The sequence below is a fragment of the Pezoporus flaviventris genome, unplaced genomic scaffold (assembly GCF_033815535.1).
Source record: "Pezoporus flaviventris isolate CSIRO_AGI_PZ_B2104156 unplaced genomic scaffold, CSIRO_AGI_Pfla_v1 ptg000013l, whole genome shotgun sequence".
In the NCBI taxonomy this organism is placed as follows: Eukaryota; Metazoa; Chordata; class Aves; order Psittaciformes; family Psittacidae; genus Pezoporus; species Pezoporus flaviventris.
Genome location: NW_026892561.1, coordinates 27,272,253 through 27,294,425, shown reverse-complemented (window position 1 = coordinate 27,294,425; position 22,173 = coordinate 27,272,253). Strand labels below are relative to the sequence as shown.

The following is a 22,173-nucleotide window of genomic DNA, read 5'->3' as shown; positions in this document are numbered from 1 at the left end:
TCCCATTCAGCACATGTCCGTCTTTCAGTGTGTCCACACGCATTCCCCTCCCCCCCCCAGCTCTGTCATCCTTAGATTCCCACACAGGTGGTCATTTACCTCTCCAGCTGTCCTCAGCCTAAGACATCTGACACTGCAAACAGCCTTATCCCTACTGCATCTCCACATCCTTATGGCCTCTAAGGCTCCTGCCCCTCCACACTGCCACCACACCAGCTCAAAAACTATAGAAATGTACTTACGTGAGGGATGGTATGCTCTCAGCACATCAAAACAAGCCTCCAGCCAAGTTATTAAAACCATTTAATAGCACTTCTAACTGCTACTGAAGTTACACTAAAATACTTACAATTCATAAAATCATAGAATGGTTGTGGTTGGAAAGGACCTTCAGATCATCTAAGGTCTTGACATGGGCAGGGACACCTCACATTAGACCATGTCACCCAAGACTCTGTCCAACCCGGCCATGAGCACTGCCAGGGACAGAGCATTTACCACTTCTTTGAGTAACCCATTCCAGTGCCTCACCACCCTCACAGTAAAGAATTTCCTCCTTATATCTAATCTGAACTTCCCCTGTTTAAGTTTTAACCCGTTACCCCTTGTCCTATCACTACAGTCCCTGAGGAAGAGTCCCTCTCCAGCATCCCTGTAGGGCCCCTTCAGATACTGGAAGGCTGCTATGAGGTCTCCACGCAGCCTTCTCTTCTCCAGGCTGAACAGCCCCAACTTTCTCAGCCTGTCCTCATACAGGAGGTGCTCCAGTCCCCTGATCATCCTCATGGCCCTTCTCTGGACTTGTTCCAACAGTTCCATGCCCTTTTTATGTTGAGGACACCAGAACTGCACACAATACTCCAGGTGAGGTCTCACGAGAGCAGAGCAGAGGGGCAGGATCATCTCCTTTGACCTGCTGGTCACACTCCCTTTGATGCAGCCCAGGATACGGTTGGCTTTCTGGGCTGCAAGCGCACACTGCCTGCTCGTGTTCATTTTCTCATCAACCAACATCCCCAAGTCCTTCTCCTCAGGGCTGCTCTGAATCTCTTCTCTGCCCAACCTGTAGCCGTGCCTGGGATTGTTCCCACACAGGTGTAGGCCCTTGCACTTCCAAAGATTTCCATCACTGTAAGGTCTTAAAGCCACATAAGACTGTAGCTTTAACTGCGACCCCTGCTCCCAGTTACAGCTCTGCCTTGCTACAGGAGGCAAAAGCAGGGAAGGATGGTGCTTGTTTTCCTCCAAACAGATTTGATGGAAAAAGCGGAAAAACAGAACCTGGAAATTTTGGTTAAAAAAAGTCCCTTACTGTGTCAGTCTTCTACAGTGATTATAAAATTGTAACTTCTTTCAAGGCGTTTATCCTTCAGCACTTTCTTTAAAGTTTACATCCACTCCTGATCTCAAGGGCTCAAGCTGTACTCTTAACATTTTCTGAATTGCAGCCTCCTGATCCAGAAAAATAAGCAACACCACCAACAAAACAAGAGCACAGGTGCTGCTGAAATGACAATCACTCCCCAATCTGCAGTTACATAGCCCGAGACAGAAATCTACTGCCTGCACCATGCAGCAAAAGTGCCAGTTTCCCTCCATTCAGTGATTAAATAGATGGCCACATAGCAGTTAGATGACCTATGTCCCTGTCCAATGCTGTTAAGTACTCAAGCAGCAGCACAGCTTCACTTTAATTGCATAAGCATACAGCTTGTTCAAACTCCACTCAGGCCCACACTCAAGGATTTAAAGTAGTCTTTAGAGTAGTCACTGCCTCATGTGTATTAATCTCCTTTGCATACCCATAAGGGTCTTGAAAACTTCAGCTCCCATCCTTACTCCTCCCGTACAAATCATGCACTCATTTTGATTCAACAGCATAAAAAGACCAGCAACTAATATCAGAGGGGTCAAAGAAAGCAAGGCAAAAAGTTTAGGCAGAAAAGCTCTACCAGAATCCTACATAAAGGATCAGGTGAGTTTAATACATCCCCTTTTAATCCTTACAACCGCACTCTCAACCCACAAGCAGCAAGTTTCACCAGTGCACCAGAAAGCTACAGCTGGTTTGGAGCACTGCAGGAGGAATCTTCATGTCATACAGCAAGCACCCTCTCCAGATTGACCATTTTTGTAGGCACCCAAATTACCTATAAGTACCCAACCACAGCCATAAATCAATCAAACCATCTGCAGCTTCCACAGGAAAACTCATGCAAGACAAAAGTATCATTTTCACCGTGGCTAACGGTCATGAACTTGGAGGCTGAAATTTTAGTTCATGCCAAGAAATACGGTAGTCAATAACAGATTCAGCCTACAAATAACTAGAAGGCCTGACCTGTGCAATCGGCTAAGGATAGAAGATTCATTTGTTTTTCAGTTATTTATTATCTCTCAAAAACTAGCAAAATTGGCTCATTCAGAGTTACATTTAATAAGTCATTGCTATATTCTAGCCCAGACTCCTAGAGTGATATGTCATTAAATCTGCTGCCTAGTACTACAGACAGCTGCTCCCATACAATAACACTGATTAGAGCACATATATTTGTCCAACTGAAAGAGTCTGAGCATCAGGCTGAGAACAACAAGGTGCTCACGTTGAGTAATTAACATCCTTAAAGACCCTCTAGACAGTCCTGGGTATACAGTGTGTGCTGTAAGGAGAGGTTGTTTATTTGGGGGAGCTAGTAAGCAGGGAGAAGGGAAGTCCCTCATTCTCAATCAAAAATATTAAAGACTGGGGCTTCTGTTGTAGGACCACTGCCAAACTATTGCTTCTTCAAGAAACTGGCTGAAATCCAGTGCTCAAAAATGTTGTCAATGGCATGTTCTTAGGTGTCCTGAAGAAGATAACACAGAAACATGGGCTATCATCCACTATTGCTGTCAGCTTTATATGACAAATGTCAGCATAACACAGCCAGGGCTGTATCCTTCTGATGACGGCAGCCTTGTAAAAGCCTGTCAGGCAACCTCATGCTGGGTCCCAGGTGGGGACAGGATTACCATCAAGAGCTATCAGGTACCACAACCCTCAAAGCTCAAATCTCTATTCTTTCACACCTTCTCCAGATTTGCCTTTTCTTCCTCCACCTTCCTCTACTGAAACCTGTGGCTATGCTATGTTCACCCTCTGACTCAATAATGAGGCTTGCATCCCCTCACACTAAGCAGATTACCACCAGCACTTGTCCCCTTTGCAACACTGCAACTAAAGTCTCTATTTCTCATCTTATTTTCCCAATTTGAAATGGCTTGGTGCCCACATGCCTCTCTTCCTGGCTGCACCCTCATGTTTCCCCTAAGCTACACCCCCAGCATTGCCTCTTAATGGCCACAGGAGCACTCAGCCTCTGTCTCATGCTACTAACCCACTCTCCCATCTGGTGCAGGAAGCACCATCAGCTTCCCTCAGGCTAGGTTTTATTACTAAGCGTGGAATTTTCCAAATATTGACACATTTCAGCCTAAATAATATCCTATTATTGCTTATAAAGCTGGCTCTGTTTCACCTTCTACACTACATCAAAAATTACTTAGCTGCCTTAAAAATAACTCACACATAACAGCAGCAGAAATAGGCTATGCTTAGCACAGTCCATCAGCTAAACTAAAACACCAAGACCCCCATCTGCTTATATCAAACTGAGACAGGCATAAATCAATACACACATTTCTGGGCAGTTCTCCCATAAACACATATCTACACAGGGAGGAAACCACATACATTCAGCTTAATTGAATAATAATGTAAATTACAGTAAACACAAAAATGGCACCTTGATGCAGTACAATAAAATTTACACAGAAAGCTGAATACTAGGATAAAAGATACTCTACAAAACAACACACAGATAAAAAGGAACTACTGCAGACTACTGGATATACCTTGGATGGACTTCTGCCACTTGCTTACAAACATCCTGCCCTATTTTAAACAGCTCCCAACTCTTTGGTCCAATGCCTCAAAAAAAGCTGCTTTCCTCAAAATGTCTCACCTAGAAGCTACACAAAACTGCTCCCAACAAAACAACCACCACAACTCTTCCTGAGTGAGCTATTCTGTAGCCTCTTAATCTACCCTTGGTCATGAGCACCTGGAACCTGGTGAGCACCTGGTCTGATTGCTCTGAATTGTCATAGTTTCATTAACTTTAACAGATCCCTGACAACAATTTGTATCAGTTGAGGACCTAGGAGCTAATTCCTTTATTTGTTTGAGCCCAGCCCATGCTTGGAGATAACACAGTAGGGAAAAAGAAAAAAACATACAAAGCTTTATTTCCTATTAAGCTTGAAGCCAGGGCAGTGGTAGAAGTTAACTTGCTTGCAAGCAAAAGATTTTACTTTGTGATACATTGATTGTACCTCTGAAATTCAGGCAAGAGGTTTCACACCCACTTATTTAACAACAGCTTCAAGGGACAGTGAGCAGGAGGCAGAAGATGTCTTGGATGTTTTCATGTTGCTAAGGAAACTGCCTCTGTGATGACCATTGCTCACCACAGCTGGGTCACTTGGGCTTTGCTTCTTAGAGTAAAGGATGAGTCATGGCTGGAGAGTAAACTGCACAAACTTGCCAAAGACTGCTTTTATTGCCTACTTCCACTCAATTAACAGTTATATCCAACTCTTCAAATAGACACAGAAAAAAGAATACAACCGCTATTTTTTCCACACACTGTTACAGGTACTGGCAACGTTAGGGTGAACATTAGGATGTGTCATGCCAAAATGTCTTGATGACACAACACTGGCTATCACTGTAAAACTTTGGTGAATTGTAGTACCCCTTCCAGCTGCAGCTGCTGCATTAGGTGCTCTTAAGTTTGCGGTATTAGACCTCAGGATTCTCAGTTATGTTTCAAATTTTCTGTTAGTCCAAAGCTTGAAAGCTGTGATGAGTTAATATCCAAACCAACCTCTACACATGAGGCTGCAGTACTCCAACGTTAACTCTAAGTGGGATGAGATTCCATCTGATGAACCTTGGCTCAGACGACTGATAGTTCTGTTTGTTGTTGCCAGCTGTGAAACAGCAGGGTGCCTGAGATGAGCATCCGCAGCATCCACTTCCACAGGCCAGGATGTTGTTCTTTGTTTCTGGATCTAGATAAAAATTCATCAGACTTTTGGGAAGGAAAAGGTTTCATAGCACAACAATGCCACGAGCTGCTAAGTGACCATTCTGCCTGACATGATAGGAGTCTTGTGGGAACGCTGCTTTTGTGGGATTTTTGTTATTTTCTTGGACTGATCTGTGAAGAAGGGCTAATTTTATGTGATTTCAGCCACATATTTTCAGATGAGGGCATATAGAAATGGTTTATTTTAGATCCATCCAGCAACCTGAACACATAATCCTTTTTGCAAGGATTCAAAGCCAGTTCCTCAAAGCCCTTCCCAGAACTTAACACAAGAGTGTCAAGTGAATGTCTTTATATACACTGATTATCTTTCTAATTATTTGTAAAAAGAGATGGCTGATTTCTGAACTAAGACTTAATGAAGATGTAACAGCTTGGCATTTGAGCATCAGTGACTTTGTTTCAGTGATTTTTCTCATCTACTCCCTTAAGTAGAAGCTAGCTCCCATCACATAGCTCCAGGGCCAGCGCTGTATCTTGAAGGGCCAACAGGCAGTATACAGATGTTGGAAAAAGGCAGCAAAACATTCACATGTTTTGACATGCAGGTCTATGCGGCCCACAGCAGAAACCTGTTGGAGCAAGACTCTCTGCATATCGTATTATCAATACTGCAGCATCATGCAGCATGTAACAGGTTGCCTCCATGGCAGCCGGACAACTGGACCCAACCTGAAATCATTTGCAGGCTTGTCCCTCCATTTTCCGTAACACGACTGGTGCTAAAGAGAATTTTGTTTGTTTCCAGACTTCCTTAAAAAAAACTTCACCTGGCTTTGACCTCAAATCCTTCTGCTCTGACAGGGCTGAGAGAAGATTGTTCTTTAGGACTCCATCACTTGTTAATTCTCTTAAAGAGATTACTCAAATCTCCTAAACAAACATCAGACTAGATTTTGGGTTCAGCATAGGTGCTACAATGACCTTGCTGATAAAATCAGCATGATCTAACCTCACAAGTTGGAGAGGGATGCCTTGGATGTAATTTTGACTCGGTTTGACTGTCATGGTAAGTTATCTGACTGCTCTGCATCTCTATTCCCCTATCTCTAGTATTCTTGCAGTGTTCCTTGACAACCAATACAGAAAATGTCAGGTCTTCCAGATCTTTGTGGGAAACACAATATATTGACAAAGTCGCTGGGGCTACACACAACTTGCTGTTTTCTTTTTCTAATGTTTATTGCTTTTTCTTTTTCTCATATTTGAGCTCTCTGGTTCATTTCAGTGTCAGCATGAGGCTGGTTTGCACAGCATTCCAACTCCTGTGTTAATCAGCATTCGGCTGGGTGCTCCGGTACAGGTGCTAGGGCATGATATCATACCCCAGGGTCCTCTGTGGACTCACCTCCTTTGCCTGCCGCCTTTGGGTGATTTGCCCTCTGTGCAGCTATTAGCCAGATTTATTTATGTTCTGCATCTATTTGTGTAGACTTCTTTCTGTCTTGTTTGGGTTTCAGAAATAATTAACCCTGCAACGACAGATGTGGATTTTGGCTGTGTAACAGACAATTTCTTAAGAACCAGGAGTAGCTCAGCGAGTTAAGTCTTTTTGTCGTTGTGTTGTGGCCAGGAATGAAGCATAGAAGTTTTATCTGTGATGAGCTTTTCACAAAACATGGATCATTAAGTCAAAACTGTATCACCTTTAACCTATACCTCTTCTGCTGTTGTTCTGTTACTGTTCTTTAACCCTGGCAGATTTCGTTGCAAAATCTCTAGCATCTGTAATGGAAACAATTCCAAATCCAGTAAGAATTCACAGAATATATAAAAAAAAAGTAATATCCTTGAAGAGCAAAACCCACTGACTGAAGCACTTCCATGTAATTTCAAATCTCTTTGCCCAGTTTTCAGTTGTATTTATCCATTTGCTAATCGAATTTTCTAGTACTTGGCTTACAATATCTAAACAAATATCACTCATGTGGAAACACATTAAAATTCTACCACAAGCTGGAACTTATGGCTTCAAAAGTCTTGTCAGTTTTGCTCCTCAACTGTCAAGATGTAATGGTGGGTATGCCTTCCTCTCCTAAAAATGTATTAGTCGCATTCACTGTTCCCTTCCTGAGCACTGTGCTCCATTTCACTCTCACTGTTGTCCATTATGGCAAAATTATCCTATTTCTACTACAAGTATATCTTGATGAGAAATATAACTTTTTCTGAAAGATTTCTTCATATGCTATTCTTTAGTTTTCCTTTGTTATTAATAATTCAGTATATTTTTAAAAAGAATGTTGACGCTGAGATGTGCTACACATAGACATTTCAAAGAATTTTACTATGACAAAATATTGGGAATAGTGCACAGTAGTCAGAGCTGAGAAACTGCGTTATACACTCTTGACTTCTGACAAAAGGAAGAGCGATCTGATTTTGTTCTGATTGCAAGGGCTGTCATCTGAGGTGGCAGATCAGAAGGCTACATTCCATTACACCACCTTTGGTTCTCATGTCCCAGATGAGGCAGGGCTGGGTCTTGCTTCTGCACATGGAATGCCATGCAGGGGGGGCACAGTGATCCCACCCTCTCTTATCCCAGCTGGGTTCCCAGGGATAAAAGCGTCTGTAAGGACTCCAGGCTGAGTCTGAAAGTGCATCTCCGGATGAGGCAGCTGAAATTCGCTTTGTGCTCGGTAGTGCTGGCTCCCTTCCCTTCACAGCTGTCTCTTTCACTCCTCAGGGGCTTGTATTTCTGTGAGCTAATTTAAGGAGAAAAGCCTCTTTAATCTGGTATCTTACAGACCCAGAGTATGGATTTTTTTTTATTTTATTTTAAATAAAATATGAATATTAAGCTGTTTAGGCAAGGACTTTGTCTTCCAACATCTCTTAAAAGGATTTAGTATGTTGCTGGTATTAGAGGTGTAAATACTACAATAATATAATACAGTTTGGAGCTCAGAAACTTGTTTCATTAGGAATAGGCTCACAAAGTGTATCTCTGTGTTGTGAAGGAAAAGGCTAAGGTATGAGGAGGGCTTCCCACAAAGTTATTTCTGAGCCTTGCCCTGGAAAATCTTGGGATCAAGAACCTATTTTGATTTAGGTTTTCTTGTCATTCACAGGGCTTTTCTCGTTTTGATTCTGAATACAAAGATGTGAAAAGTACTTAATAAAAAAAAAATTCTTTCAGAAAAGAATACACTGAAAAAATAATTTAACAGAATAGTAATGTTCTTGTACCACAGAGCAAATCTAATACCAACTTTATAAATTTAGTAAGATCACTGCAAAAACAGAGAAGTTCAATCTGAAGTGCATTCTTGAGGCTGAGGCCAATGTCCATCCAGTACCATAGAAATACTTCATCAGCTTCAATACAAGGCAGGTCAGGCATCCACTGCACTTGGATTGTCAGTAGCTTTTACTGTATTTGCTGTATATTTAACTCAAACTTGATACTGCCATTAAAGTAACATCCAATTTTCACAACAGTACAAATTCTCAGTATAGAAACATAGAATTCTATATGGGTTTAGATTGAAAAGACCGTTAAGATCATTGAGTCCAACCACTAACCTAGCACTGCCAAGTACACCACTAAACCCTGTGTGCTGCATATAGATGTCTTCTAAATCCTCCAGGGGCAGTGACTTCACCACTTCCTTAAGCAGCCTGGTCCAATGCTTGACAACCCTTTTAGTGGAAAGTTTTTTCCTAATATCCAATCTAAATCTCCCTTGGCGCAACTTGAGACCATTTCCTCTTGTGCTATCGCTTGTTACTTAGAAGAAGAGATAAACAAAGCAGTCAAACAGGACCTGCCTTTCATAAACCCATACCTACTGGGCCTGGTCACATGGTTGTACTGTACATGCCACAGGATAGCACTCAAGATGATCTGCTCTGTAACCTTTCCCAGCACCCAAGATCAGACTGACAGGTCTATAGCTCCCCGGATCCTCCTCCCAGCCACTCTTGTAGCCAGGCATCACATCTGCTAACTTCCAGTCAACTGAGACCTTCCTGCTGAGCCAGGACTGCTGATAAATAAAAATGGCTGTGAGCACTTCCACCGGTTCCCTCAGTACTCTTGGGTGGATCCTGTGTGGCCCCATAGACTTGTGTGTGTTTAAGTGGTGTAGCAGGTTGTTGATCATTTCCCTTTGGATTAGGGGGCTTCATCCCACTCCTCATCTGTGTCTCCCAACTCAGGGGTCTGGGTAGCTGGAGGAAAACTGGTTTTACTATGAAAGTCTGAGGCAAAGGCAGCATTAAGTAACTCAGCCTTTACATCATCCATTGTTACTATGTTTCCCTTGCATCCAATAAAGGATGGAGATTCTCTTTTTGTTTCCTTTTGTTGCTAATGTATAGCAATGTATAGCAACACTTTCTATTGTCTTTTAAACCATTAGCCAGATTAAGGTCTAGTTGGGTTTACAGAATATTTCATCTGCCTCTTCATCCTGGTTGAGCGGTCAGCAACAGACTCCCACCATGGTATCTGCCTTTGGCTTCCAGCTCCTCCTGTTTGTTGCCCATGCTGTGAGCATTGGTGTAGATTCACCTCAGTTGGGCATCCCACCACCTTTTTTGTGGGAGAAGCCCTAATTTCTATGCGACCATTCTCAGACATGCCATCATTTCTAACATGTACCTAACATAACCCTACTGCTCTTGAATGCAAAGAGCAGGAGGCACTGCTGTGTTTATGCCAGAGCCACTTCCTCCATTAAACAAGAACCAAGTTGGTCTAGAAAAATCACAAGTGGGTGGGAGACAAATATTAGACCTTCTTAAATGCAGTGTAATCAACAGGCAGACTCTACACAAGAATCCTAGGCTAATCCTCTGAGGATCCCTAGAGTCAACGAGATACAGGTTGCCCATCTTGCAATGATTACACCATTGTGTTGCCATCCATTGTATTTCTCATTTCACTAATGACCAGTTCATTGTACTCTAACTACTTCTTTACTACCCATATCCGCTGGAAATGATCACCTTCCTTACCCATAGATCCTAAAGGTTCTATGCCATAGTACATGTGGAATTCAACAGGCTTCAATGTACATGGAAACAGTTGGCAAATGCAGCTGCTGTGCATCCAGCTATCTAAGTCTACCATTTTTTGCAGGTCCCATCAATGTTTCCCAGTTGAGTGTTCCATTAACTTTTTCACCCCTTATTTCTTAAAAAAAGACCAGAAATAATCTTAATCCCCCTTATCTTGCTACACTATTATCTTGCTACATTCCTGGTGGCTTCACACAGAGATTCTGTGGAACCATGTTTTTTTATTTAGCTCAAAATTGGCTTAGGGGAAGACAGTGTAAAAAGGTCTTTCCTTGAGCAAGCTAGAAACAAGCATGAAAGTCTTAGTTTGTGACTGATTTTAATTCAGATCAGAGGAGCATTTGTTTTACTGTAGTTTCAGAGAAGGGAGCATCTCTCTTTTGAGATAGGAGATAGATTCTGATTTGATCCTCCCTTTAGATTAGTCCATTAGAGGAGCCCAGGATGATCCGCACACCCTTGTGTGCTGGAACCAGCTATTAACTCACCCCTGTTAACTCTGGAAAGGCATCACTACTGATCATGATGTCAGTAGTGTCCTTTCCCTGATGAACTGGGAGTCTCTGCAATGGAAAAAGGAGGTGTGAAGACTGGCATCTGCTTAAATACAACTGCCCAGGAAGGAAACATACTGAATCTACTTTAGTGTAGGATTGAAGTAATTTTATGGATTGTGCATTTGAAAAAGCTTGTATATTAATAACTTCAGTACAGAAGCTTTCAAGTTTGAAGCAAGCCTCTCAGTCTCTTGCTTCAGAAAGCACAGTCCAAAAGCTATTGATCTATTCATACAGAGAAGCACCCAACAGAGTTATCAGAATCCATGCAAACACTCCGAAAAAGATTCAATATAAATAATAAATAAGTAAAGACCCAGGAAATAGAAAAGTACAATTTAAAACTAGTGGAAATGTTGAACCAAAGAATAGCTGTTTATAAGCATTTCTACAAAGGCAATTCTGAGAAAGGGAAAAGGGAGTGAAAAAGTAAGTGGATAATTTCAGAGGTGGCAGACCAGACAAGCAACATCCAGCTCAAGGGAGATGGGCAATGACTAGAAAGTGGTGGAAGCAACACTGGGTTTTTTTTCAATTTTGATTTTATATATGAATTTAAAAGTACGTTATACAAAACAAGGCCTGAGCACCGTTACTGAACTCAACCCAGGGGAAAGTAAAGGAGCATGAGCACACGTATTCACATACATGTGTTTTCCATGGCTGGGCAGTCTAATTTTGCACCCATGTTCTTTTCTGAGGTCAAGAAAAGTTTTGACATGAACCCTGTTTCCTTCATTTGCTGAGCCACTTTTCATCTGCCTTGGTTGCCCCTGAAGCTGATATGAGATGGGATGGGACTGAGTCAGGCACCACCACCAGCCTTTTAAAATACATATCAGCCAGTTCATCAGGTCAGGATTTAGGCTGATACCCATTTGGTAGGCTTTGGGTCATGCTAATCCTACACTATAGTGTGGACAGCCTATCTTGAAAATATTTAAATTCTTCTTCAAGGCCTGATGACATCCAGGAGCCCAAACTGCTCAGTGCTGGGTACAGCAGTAAATAAAGGCCAGCTCCAGCCCTGGGCAACTCACAACATGCTCTAGTTTCATTTCAGGTGTGGCACAGCCAAAAATATAAAGATAGGTTCAGACCAAATGCCATTTCACCCACTCCAGTGGATTGCATCTTACCCTGTAAAGTAAATCCCAGTTGTGAGTAGCCATTCTCTGCTTGGCTTTCAATGAGGAATGGCAGCAGCCCAGTATTCTGAGGAGAAAAGGTCACAATACAGTACGATTTCATCTCATCCACTTTAGTGTACATGAAAATATTAAGAACTTGCAAAAAATGATAATAATTATCAGCTGGAAAAAAAAAAAACTGGTTTAGCCTGTAAGGCTGAGTCCTTCTGGAGAAGTTAATTAAGTTTTGCCAGAAAGATTTAAACTTTTCCTAAAAGAAGGAAATAAGCTCCACTGCAGTCCCAATGCAGCAAAACGGACATGTGTCTTGTGCACTGTCTCTGTGAACATCTGATGTGAATCAGCATTGTTTGCATTTCAGTTATCACATCCCAGAAATGAAGCACCTCCTCTCCCTGCAGGCAGCCTCAGCACACCTAGAACATGAGTGAGCAGGAGTTTGGCACCAACCTGAACCGCATTGCTTCTTGGTGCAGCCATATAGACACAGACAAAGCCAAGCATCTGCTGTGACTGCAGAGGTTACAGGACAGTTGTTTGGCTGGCATAAGTTAATGTATCACTACCAAAATCAGTGGAGAGGCCCTGATGGACACAGTAAGTGCAGATAGAACAGATCCAAGTGGTGGTGGGAAAGGAGAGAGTAGGAAGAGACAGAAGGCACCAGGCAAATAAGAGGGAGATCAGGAGGTGACCTCAGGTTATGAAGCACAATATTTAAAAAAACACAGGGGAAAAAGTACTTTGTCAGACAACATCATTAAATTGTGGAGCTTCTTGGCAGAAGATCCAGTGAAGGTTACAGTCAGAGATGGCTTGGGATAGAGGTTAGACAGTTCTGAAACCTGCCAACTGCAGGATACCAGGAGGGTACATGAGGTCCCACAGGCTGGTCACAGCATCCCTTGCAGCTTTGTGCAGTCCTCACACCTGTACCAAGAACTCATCAGTGGGAACCTGGCCCTGAATGGGGTGAACCTGGGCTTTCGCCTGGCATCACTGCTCCTCACATACCTTCCAAGAGGGAGAAGCAGAGGGCAGGTCACAGGCTGATTTAATTCAGCTCCACTGAAATCAAGCCAGACATCAGGATGAAGCTAAAAGACTGCTGAACTCAATGCTGGAGAAAGGGTAATGCTGCTGAGTTTCATACGTGGTCCAAAGGACACTGAGGGGAAGAAAAAGAGAGAGGGGTTAAAGGTTTAAAAAGCATTTTGATAAAACAAGGTATTGCCAAAAAGTCAAGCAGAAGCCAAAATGTAGCCAGATCTGCTCTTATTTAACCTTCAGAGTGAGATCAGGTCTCAGCCTTTCTATTCTTGGTAACAGCTGATGAACACAGTGTAACAAGGCATTAATAAACATCTGCCCAGCTCTTAGATTAACATGGAGAAGAATTAACGGAGGTCTTAGCATGTTCATATTTTCTAATTATGGCGGATGACTTTATTTATAGAAATAATGGGGAGAATGGAAATTACCACTGACACTATGTCAATATATGTAAAGAAATCCAATCATTTAGTTGGATTACATTTGGCTAAGGAGTCATATGAACAAAAAGCCCTTCTTAAAACAGTTCAGTGGTCAGTGTGTACTTCATGTTAAAAAGCTATTAAGATTAATATTCTTTTCAATTAATCAGTGGGAAAATAAGTAATTTCTGACGTGTATTCCTGTGCCTTTGACTCTGACAGAGACAGGGCTGGGAACAAAGCTTTCCACCAGGAGAGGTGAAGGCCACTGTCCCTTGTGTAGCTTCCTGGCTTTCTATATCCTCTCTGGACAACCCTTCCCTCAAGTCCCTGAAGTATCCAAAATAATAGAACAATGCCCAGACTGAAGCCTGTGCTGTATTTTGGTTGTTGCTGACCATGGCTAAGCCAGCTCATGCAACAGCTCTGCTTCATGCAGTGCCCTCCACTCTACCACTGGTGATAAAATATCATCAGTGCTTCTGTGGGAACAATATCATACTATACCACTGAGATAAATAAAGCACAATTTAAACCTTGATATGTTTAAGCCTTCTAAGAGAGGGGGAAAGGCCTATAAAACTCCTGCTAAAAGAAACATGGCTGTTTGAAGCTTGTTAAGTAAATCCTGAAGCCAGCTTTTATCGGGAGGTGCTGGCATTGGTATTAGAGAGCTACTGGGGTTTAAGAAAGCTCTGGGCTGACTATGGCTGTTTCTCAGGGTTTTAAAATACGTTTCATAATGTTCAGTTCAGTTAGGCAGTTTGGATCTTTTCTCCCAGAAACCGGAAAAATGAAATAAAGCTACAGTTATGGTGACAGATGGTCTGTTACACACAGAGCATTGCTAGTAATTTTGTTCCTTGCACATTGAAGAAGGAGATTTGGAGCGATGCTGGAAAGCCAAGAAAGTCCTCTGGTTCTCTCTTGTTTATCCAGAATGTGTTTCCTAATCCATTCTGATCTTCCAAAGCTATCAGTCTGAATTAATGAAAACAGAGCAAGGAAATGTTATTATTTCTATTAATTATAGAGGCAGATTTGTGCAATAAACAGAATTCATATCCCTATGGTGCTGCCTAAGTACCTATAATTCACCCGCTCCTCTCACAACAGCAACATCTTCTTCACATTGTTTTACAAATTAGCAAACCTGAAATCACACCATGTACAGTGTGATGAAATTTAGTTAACTGTAGGGGATGTGATCTGCTGAAATCCACAGGTGGTATTCCAGGGCTGCTTCTCACTGAGACTGAGTCACAGCTCCCAAATTAAGTACTCCTAGATCAGCTTCATGTTTTCCATAGAAGTGAAAATACAGTTTCTCAGGAAATACTGTCAGTTGCTTGCTGCCATTGCTGGTACTCTTCCAAGTACTGACAAGCTAACAGCTGGGAAGATATGCTTTCAGAGATAAGCAGAAAGGGGGGACAGGACACAGCTACAGCCAACCTGACTTTTCAGGTCAGTCAACTGGCTTGTATTTACTACAGAGTACAGTGGAGTAACATCCCACACATGGGTATCTTTTCTCAGTAGCCCATGTTCAATACATGCATATCCCATGGGAATTTATTTTGTGGGTCAAAACCTTCAGAAACAGAACTGGTGGTGCTGCCTCCTGGTCAGTCCTTCCTCTCCTACCACCTCAACACCAGTGTTGGCATCTTGTGGAAAGATTAACAGCAGCAATGGGTTGGATGAGCATCTTCTGTCACTCTATGGCCACCTTCATATCAGATCAAGCCTGGGACTAGAAAGCCACAGAAGGAGCTGACTGGTGAAAGCACTGTTGCTCTAGCAGCAGTGAAGGAAGTGAGAGCTTTCAAGGTGGTGGTAGAAAAACGAAATTCCTGAGGGCATAAAGAGGAGCTGGAAAGGTGTGGAGTGGTAGTCATTTTTGCTCCACTTCAGCTCTCCACCTTCCATATTACATAAACTTTGCTTTTCTCCGCACCTGAGAAAGAGCAAGCAAATTGCTGATTCCAGGTTGGTAAATGCATTTGATGGCAGAGCTCCTACAAGGAGCTCAGAGCTTTGAACCAGCAAACTGGTCTGACTGGGGAGCACTCTGGCAACTGAAATATACCCCAGTAGCAACACTTTCCAATAGCTGTAAGGTACCAACAGCAGACCACTTTTGATGGCAACATATTCTGATAGCAAATGAACAAAAAAGGAAAAGGTAGGCACTTCTCTGGGCTATAGTGCAAAATGTTGGTTTATCTACTACTCACAGTGCTGCTGATGTTACATTTTAAGCATTTGACTCAGACATTTAGGTAGAAAAACAATAATGTTTGATTGAATATTGGACATGAATTTCCATTGTGACAAAAGGTAAAAAAAAATACAAACAGCATGAAGAAATAAAAAAGCTAGTATTGCACAAAATGTTCCACATCAATTTTTAAATCAGATACTGAAAAATCTCTCTTTTGGATTGCATGAAGGTCAAAATTCAGTTTTTGAACATTCTATCAGCAGGGATTATATTTAGATACTGAACCTCCCACCAGTTTAGGAAGAATATTTCTTCAATTACATCCAACATTAGTCCAGCTGTCAGGATTTCCCAGGGGACCACAGCAAATTGAAGAAATGCCTTTGCTCTGCTGCTGACAGGTTCTGTGGCATTGCCCTACCACTTCACACACTTCTGCTTTCAGCTCCTGACCTCACTGATGTAAATAAGAAGAGAAACAAGTACCTGGTCTCTTCTGAAGTACATGTCAAAGAGCATGAAAATGATAGACTTCATTAAGCTACTACACCAGCTTTAAAAGAAGAAATAGAAAAAGCTGAGCTAGGGAAATCACGACAGCATTTCCAGCGTAAGGAAGAGGAGCAGGTGGGGGTGAAAGTTAAAGTTTATACCCTACAAAATAAAAATGCAGTCCATACTGCAGCAGCCTCTGATTATATTTTTCTGTAATTGAATTACTACTATCCGATTAATATGGGGGAAAAGCCCTCTGAACACACCAGGAAGAAGACTACTGGTTTTTATTTACTAACTACACCGTATTACAGTGTTACAACAGGGACAGCTCAAGTCATCTGCAGGTTGTTGGCTGTAACCTTAGCAAGTTTTCCTACGTGTGCTTACACTGATGCAAATAAATTTAAAATTAAAATACCAGCTTTTAGTAGCAAGATAAGATTTTGAGAATATCTACACATGAGAAACATTTTTGGTTAAATTTACCTTAGCAGCCTCCTCAGTCACAAGCTCTGCTCTAAAGCACCTTTATAATGAGATAGATACACACCCACTGTATTCCGTGGGAGGTGGAAATGGTCTTCAAGATTTCAAGGTTAATGTGAAAACATAGCTTTTCTGCATTTTGATTCAAATGCAATTTACGTGATTTCTGGAGCTTAGGGATCCTCAGGAGAAACAGAGGCAGGAAGAGCTTTCATTAAAGCATCAGAATGGTGAAAATTAACAAGCATTATTAATTAGGTTAAACAGTCTTAAAAATTAGAGAATACAGTCATAACCTACAAGTTCTGATTTTCAAAATCTATTTCCTTCAGTTATTAATGGCAATATCAAATGCTTAGTAAAAGCCTCTTCTTGGGAAGAAGGTGGGTGGGCAATCGCATGGCTAAATGATGGACCCCTTATAGAAAAAGACCAGAGAAGATAAGATGGTGCAGGCTGAATCTGTGGTAATTATTTGAGCAAATCCCATCTGCCTGGCACTCACGGGTCTTGCTTTCTTGGCAAGAGTGTGTCTTCAATGCACTTTTTAGAAGCCAGAATCTGTTTTTAATCTCCCTTGCGACTTTAGCGTGTTAAGACAATGGATTTTGTCTTGATCCTGATAGTTCCTGTCATTCAGCAACTGCTGGGTGGCAGCTGGCTGGCATCAGCAGCACAGCCCTGATGCCCAGAGCAAAGCCAGCAGAGTACAAGGATGATCAATCCCAGTGAGTTGTCATGGGGCTCTCCAGCTTGGCAGTGTCCCCAGGACAGAGATGAGACGTTTGGATGAATGTCGCTACTTAATGGTGAGGAAATTTGTGCCTACAGCAGATAAATTGTTTCCCACTTTCTGAAGTTGTTCATATTGCAAGTGGCGGTTCCCAACATACCAACTAGCTACCTTCAGCTGTGTGAAAGGGGATGGTGCACAGAGCTGCTGGAACAAAGTGAGAGTTTTTTTCCGGATTAAGAGTCCAACACATATGGACATCATGCATCCACACATGTAGACACATGGCATGTCCTGAACACCACCACTGTGTAAGGAGTTGTGAGAGATGGGTAGGAAGCCAGCCACACTAAGATACCCATGCACAGCCTTGCAATTCCCCTCAGCAGTGGGACAGAGTGGGAAGCAGGAGAGGAAATAGTGGGATCTAGGGGCATGAGTTAGGAACTCTCCTGAATCTGCAATCTGCCCTGGTCATCAAAAGTTGGACTGCTGGGCACCAACATGGTCAGGTAAACCCACTGTATAGGAGAAGCTGTTCAGTGCCAGATCTCACACCAACTTTGCTAGAAAAGCAGTTCTTGCTAAAGTATTTTGCGCTTGAACATCTGTACCAAGAAGGGTATTTTCCAGGAGCTACTACAAAATAACTTTCATAAAGGGGCCCCACAACCAAAAATCTATTTCTGAATACTGACAACTGGCCCAGTAACTAAAAATCTATTCCTGCACCCGGACAATTTCAGTGTGCTGCCAGTGCACAGTTCTGCCAGTTTTGCCGTCACCAATTCCTTCAGGCAGTTTTGCCCAGCACTGTTGAAAAGGAAAGCATTCACTATACCCTGGGGGAAAGAAGTGTGGAAGTCCTATTATCACTGACAGAAGTTTTGTCTCTAATTCCCCATCTGCTCTTCTGAATGTTAAACTACAGTATTGGCACATAAGCTTAAATGATAAATAGGGATTCCAAACAGAAAGCAAAAAAAAATTAGGCTGGTGGTGTCTGCAAAAATGTGGTGTGGGCGCTCATGTTTCAGGAAAGGGAAATTATAGGACAAAATAATGTTGTTATGTGATATTGATTGAGGGGAAATGTTAGCACAGAATAGGATGAAGTAATGGGTCAAAAGCAGACTTATTTATTTCTTTGATCTTTAATCCATATGGCATCCTGCGCAGCTCCTCCTTCCTATTCTTATTGTTATTTGTGTTTAGCAGCCAAGTAAAAAAACACATAAGGCAAGAAATCCAAGAAGAGAGTAATAATGTGCATAGTATTAACTCGTTGGTTTTGGAAATATCCATTTATCTTGGTTAAATAAAAGCTTAGCCCAAATACTAAGCCAAGTAATCATGATTAGGGAGAGAAAAAGACATTCACTTCTTTGGAAACTCAATACTCTTCAACAGTAATAGCACTGCAGTTAACATTTTTCCAAGCTGGACTATTGCTGTAATTAATATAGTTTGTTGCTGTATGAGGAGTGGAAGCATCTGTGTCTGCTCCTACCCTCATTTTCATTTGTAGACCAACTATGAGACCAAAATACATTGGGGTTTTGTTTCATAGGCATGGCCGCTTCACTGTTCAGAATGCTCCACTGGCCTCAGAGGACTGCCAAGATTTTTTTATCTTTGTTGGTTCAAAACTGTGTAGAGGGAATATGTACACTGCTCTCTCTTAGAGAGACTGCTTCTGTTCTTTTTCACTTTTTTCCTGACCCTCAAAAGTTGGTTTTAAGCTAAAAAGTATATTACAAGAACACATCTATACAGAGACCCTCAAGTTCTCAAGTTACTGTTTTCTTAAGGAGGTTAAATCTGTATCTGTACCATCCAGTATATCATGAACTGAATTCAACCACAGTGCACGTGATTTAGTACTTACACTGATTTGTGACCTAATAGGTTGGTGCAGCACTGTACTAAGCCTGGCTCATCATTCTCATCTCAGTAGTCATTTGACTCACTAACTCTGCCAATTTTCCCATCCACTTCATACCACCACTTCTGTAGGTTTCATTACTACCTTTCTGCAGTATGCAGCCACTCCTACTCTCTCGTGTGTGTGCATATGCATATTTTCTTTTATATTATGTTCCCTGTCTTTCTAATACCCTGCCTTGATGTAACACACTTAATTTCTAACTTTCTCCCAGTCTTGTCTATCAGGCAGGTTCTGATCTGTGTCCTAACTATGAATGTATTCATTAGAAACACTTCCTTTAGCTCTTTAGCTCCTTTAGCAGCAGGGACATGCACCTTCCCTGTAGGAATTAGAATTTTGCACTTTTTTGTTTAGTCACGCAGTATGTTTCTGTCCCTAATATTCTGTGCCTTGGAAATCCCTACCAGTAGGCAAAGCAAACAAGGAGCTCCAGAGAGCATCTTCATGAGTTCAACAGTCCGTGGACATGCAGCCATATTGAGCACAACTTAGACTCAAAAGCTAACAGGTGCCTGACTCTACAAAAATAAAATTTAAAAAATAAGGCCACTTGAAATCTTCAGTTGTGTGAAAATTACATGAAATGTATGCAGGAGAAAAAGTCTCCGGGGGAGCATGAAATCCTGTTTTGTGAATTTGATGCATCAGTTCATCATATTTAACAAAGAGGGCTACTGGTGATGAAGTCTGTGTCCTGAAAGGATATGGAGCCACCACAGAGTGTTTATGCTGCAGAATGTACCCTTTTGCTATAAGACAAAAAGGAAAGAGGCTCATGAGATCTAAGCTGGATGTTTGCTTTTACTACAGAGGGGCTTACTTCACAGCTCCATGCCTCAGTATCAGTAATATGAAGGTATTATATCTGCCTTTCCCCACCAAGAACTTTTCTTAGTTTCAAGGGAGACAAGTAATTTCTATCCAGTGTCTGTTATAAGCAGGTTTCCAAGCTGAAGAGGTCAGAACTATTCACAACCTGTCTGTAGACATCCCTTTGCATTCAGAGGTTCCCCACCAGGTCCAAAGGACCAGTCATGAGGGAAGTATGACAGCCAGATAGATGGAGACCCAAGCTCACACTCCTCTAATTTCCCCAACCTGGCAATCTCAGAAATTTAGATCTCAACTAACTGTTTCTTGAATATACCAGCATATTTAATACATCACTGATTGACAGCCAGGGAAACTCAACCAGCACATAGTTAAATCGCTTGAATTTCCAGGTCATACTGGCAGGGCTGATGCAGAACTCCTGGTCTTCTTCCTTGGCCACTGTTTTGGATCCAATCTTTTACTAACTTACCTGCACAAACCCAGTGCAAAAGTGGTTGCCTGAAATGGCGAAGTAGCTTTATACCAATACCCAAAGCCAGCCTACTTACTGGGAGAGCAGTGTGGGCTGGTGGACTTGAGCACCAGTCTGGATCAGGGCTGAAGCCAGTAAAAAGCAAATCACCTCCTTGCTCTGTGCCTCTGTGTCTCACCTGTACTTTTGCAGAATTGATGGATATCTCTGCATAATGGTCCTTAGTAAGGTGTGACCACCCATCAGCAGTGTATGCATTTGGCCAGCTGCAGTCTGTTAGATCTTTGTAAAAATTAACAAAGAGACTAGATGAAGACTGCAGTCTTTTCCACAGAAAATAAAGCCAAACAGCAGCTAAAGCTAGGTAGGGGAGGGAGAAAAGGGGAGCGGAGAAAGCAGACCAAAGGCAACATAAGAGTTGTATTTATTTTTTAATCCCATCTCTTTTAGTGTCTGTGATGAACACTGTAACTAAAGGAATCTAACTGAATTAGAATTTCAATATGTCCTGAGCAGATTGGAGCTGTTTCCATTCATAAGCAGCACGTCCCAGCTGTAATTGCCTGCTTGCTTATCCACACAGCTCTTTACAGCTAATCCAAATGCAGACTCAAAAATAAATAGTGCCAGTGCATTCACTTCCCGCTGGGTAGTAGTTTTAGCTCGCCTCTGCTTTTGCTTTGTTCCGGCTGGTGCTCTCAATGGCACAGGGACTGACTCAAAGGAGATAAAAGATGATTGACCTGCTCAAGGAATTAGGTGGCAGAAAAAACACTCCTGCTGTATCTGCCCTGCCGGCTTGTGCTTTTCCTCTGGGTGCTGCTTTGAGTCTGTTTATCTTTCTCTGCCCTCACCTCTCTCCCCAGCCGCATCATTCGTGTGATCTGTTTCTCCTTCATGGTTTCCCTAAGGGCTGCTAGTACCCACCCTGTCCCCAGCAATGTCTCACCCTTCTTCTCCCTCAGCTCCCACTTGGAAACACACCATCAGGGTTTTAGCACTACTTTCCTGAAAAGAAACACTCTCTTCAGGGATATTTAAAAGCTGTGTACTTCTCAGATCAGGTCGTCTCTGGAAGGGTGTAAAGCTGAGGCAGAGCTGCACAAAGCTGGAGCCAGAGTGGATGTCCCCATGAATGGGACATGGCACTTCCTCAAAGCAAGGCTCTGCCTTTGCTCTCTGATAAGGAAATCTCTCCTCCCTCCACACTGGGTGGAAGGTGGCTGTCCACTATCTTTTAGGCTATTTTCTTCACTACATCCACCGCAGACTTCGGATAAGTCTCAGCAGCCTCTGTGCCTCTGTTCACTGCCTGTAAATTGGTAGTGCCAACATCCTGTTGCATCACAGTTTGGGTATGTAAATCCCAGGTTCTGAGGTAATAGTGGTGAAGGGACATGAGTCAAGTCAGAAGCCACTTCAGTTCAGCACAGTTGGAAGTGTCCAGCTCAACTGCGCAACTGATTAGTCTCAAAAATTGTCTTTCTGGTATCCAAAAGAGCCTCACCTAAGTTCTGGTCAAGTAGATACCCACAAAATCTCAGCTGAGAAAGAGGTCATTCTCCCTTTCATGATGAGAGGCTGCCTCCAGTGTGGAGCTAGAGCTGGAAA

The 22,173-nt window shown here is 42.3% G+C and overlaps 1 protein-coding gene and 1 long non-coding RNA gene across 8 annotated transcripts in view; one reads left to right on the top strand and one right to left on the bottom strand.

The window, feature by feature from the left end:
• LOC133268802 (uncharacterized) overlaps positions 1-4,330 on the bottom strand; it is a 46,744-nt gene extending 42,414 nt beyond the window's left edge. Inside the window, exon 1 of the long non-coding RNA XR_009743168.1 lies at positions 3,895-4,330. This is a non-coding gene — a long non-coding RNA (uncharacterized LOC133268802). The remainder of the gene's footprint in view (positions 1-3,894) is intronic.
• The window catches only part of LOC133268800 (calcium-activated potassium channel subunit beta-2), a 154,058-nt gene that overhangs the window by 109,921 nt on the left and 21,964 nt on the right, over positions 1-22,173 (top strand). The gene's annotated exons all lie outside the window — the stretch shown is intronic.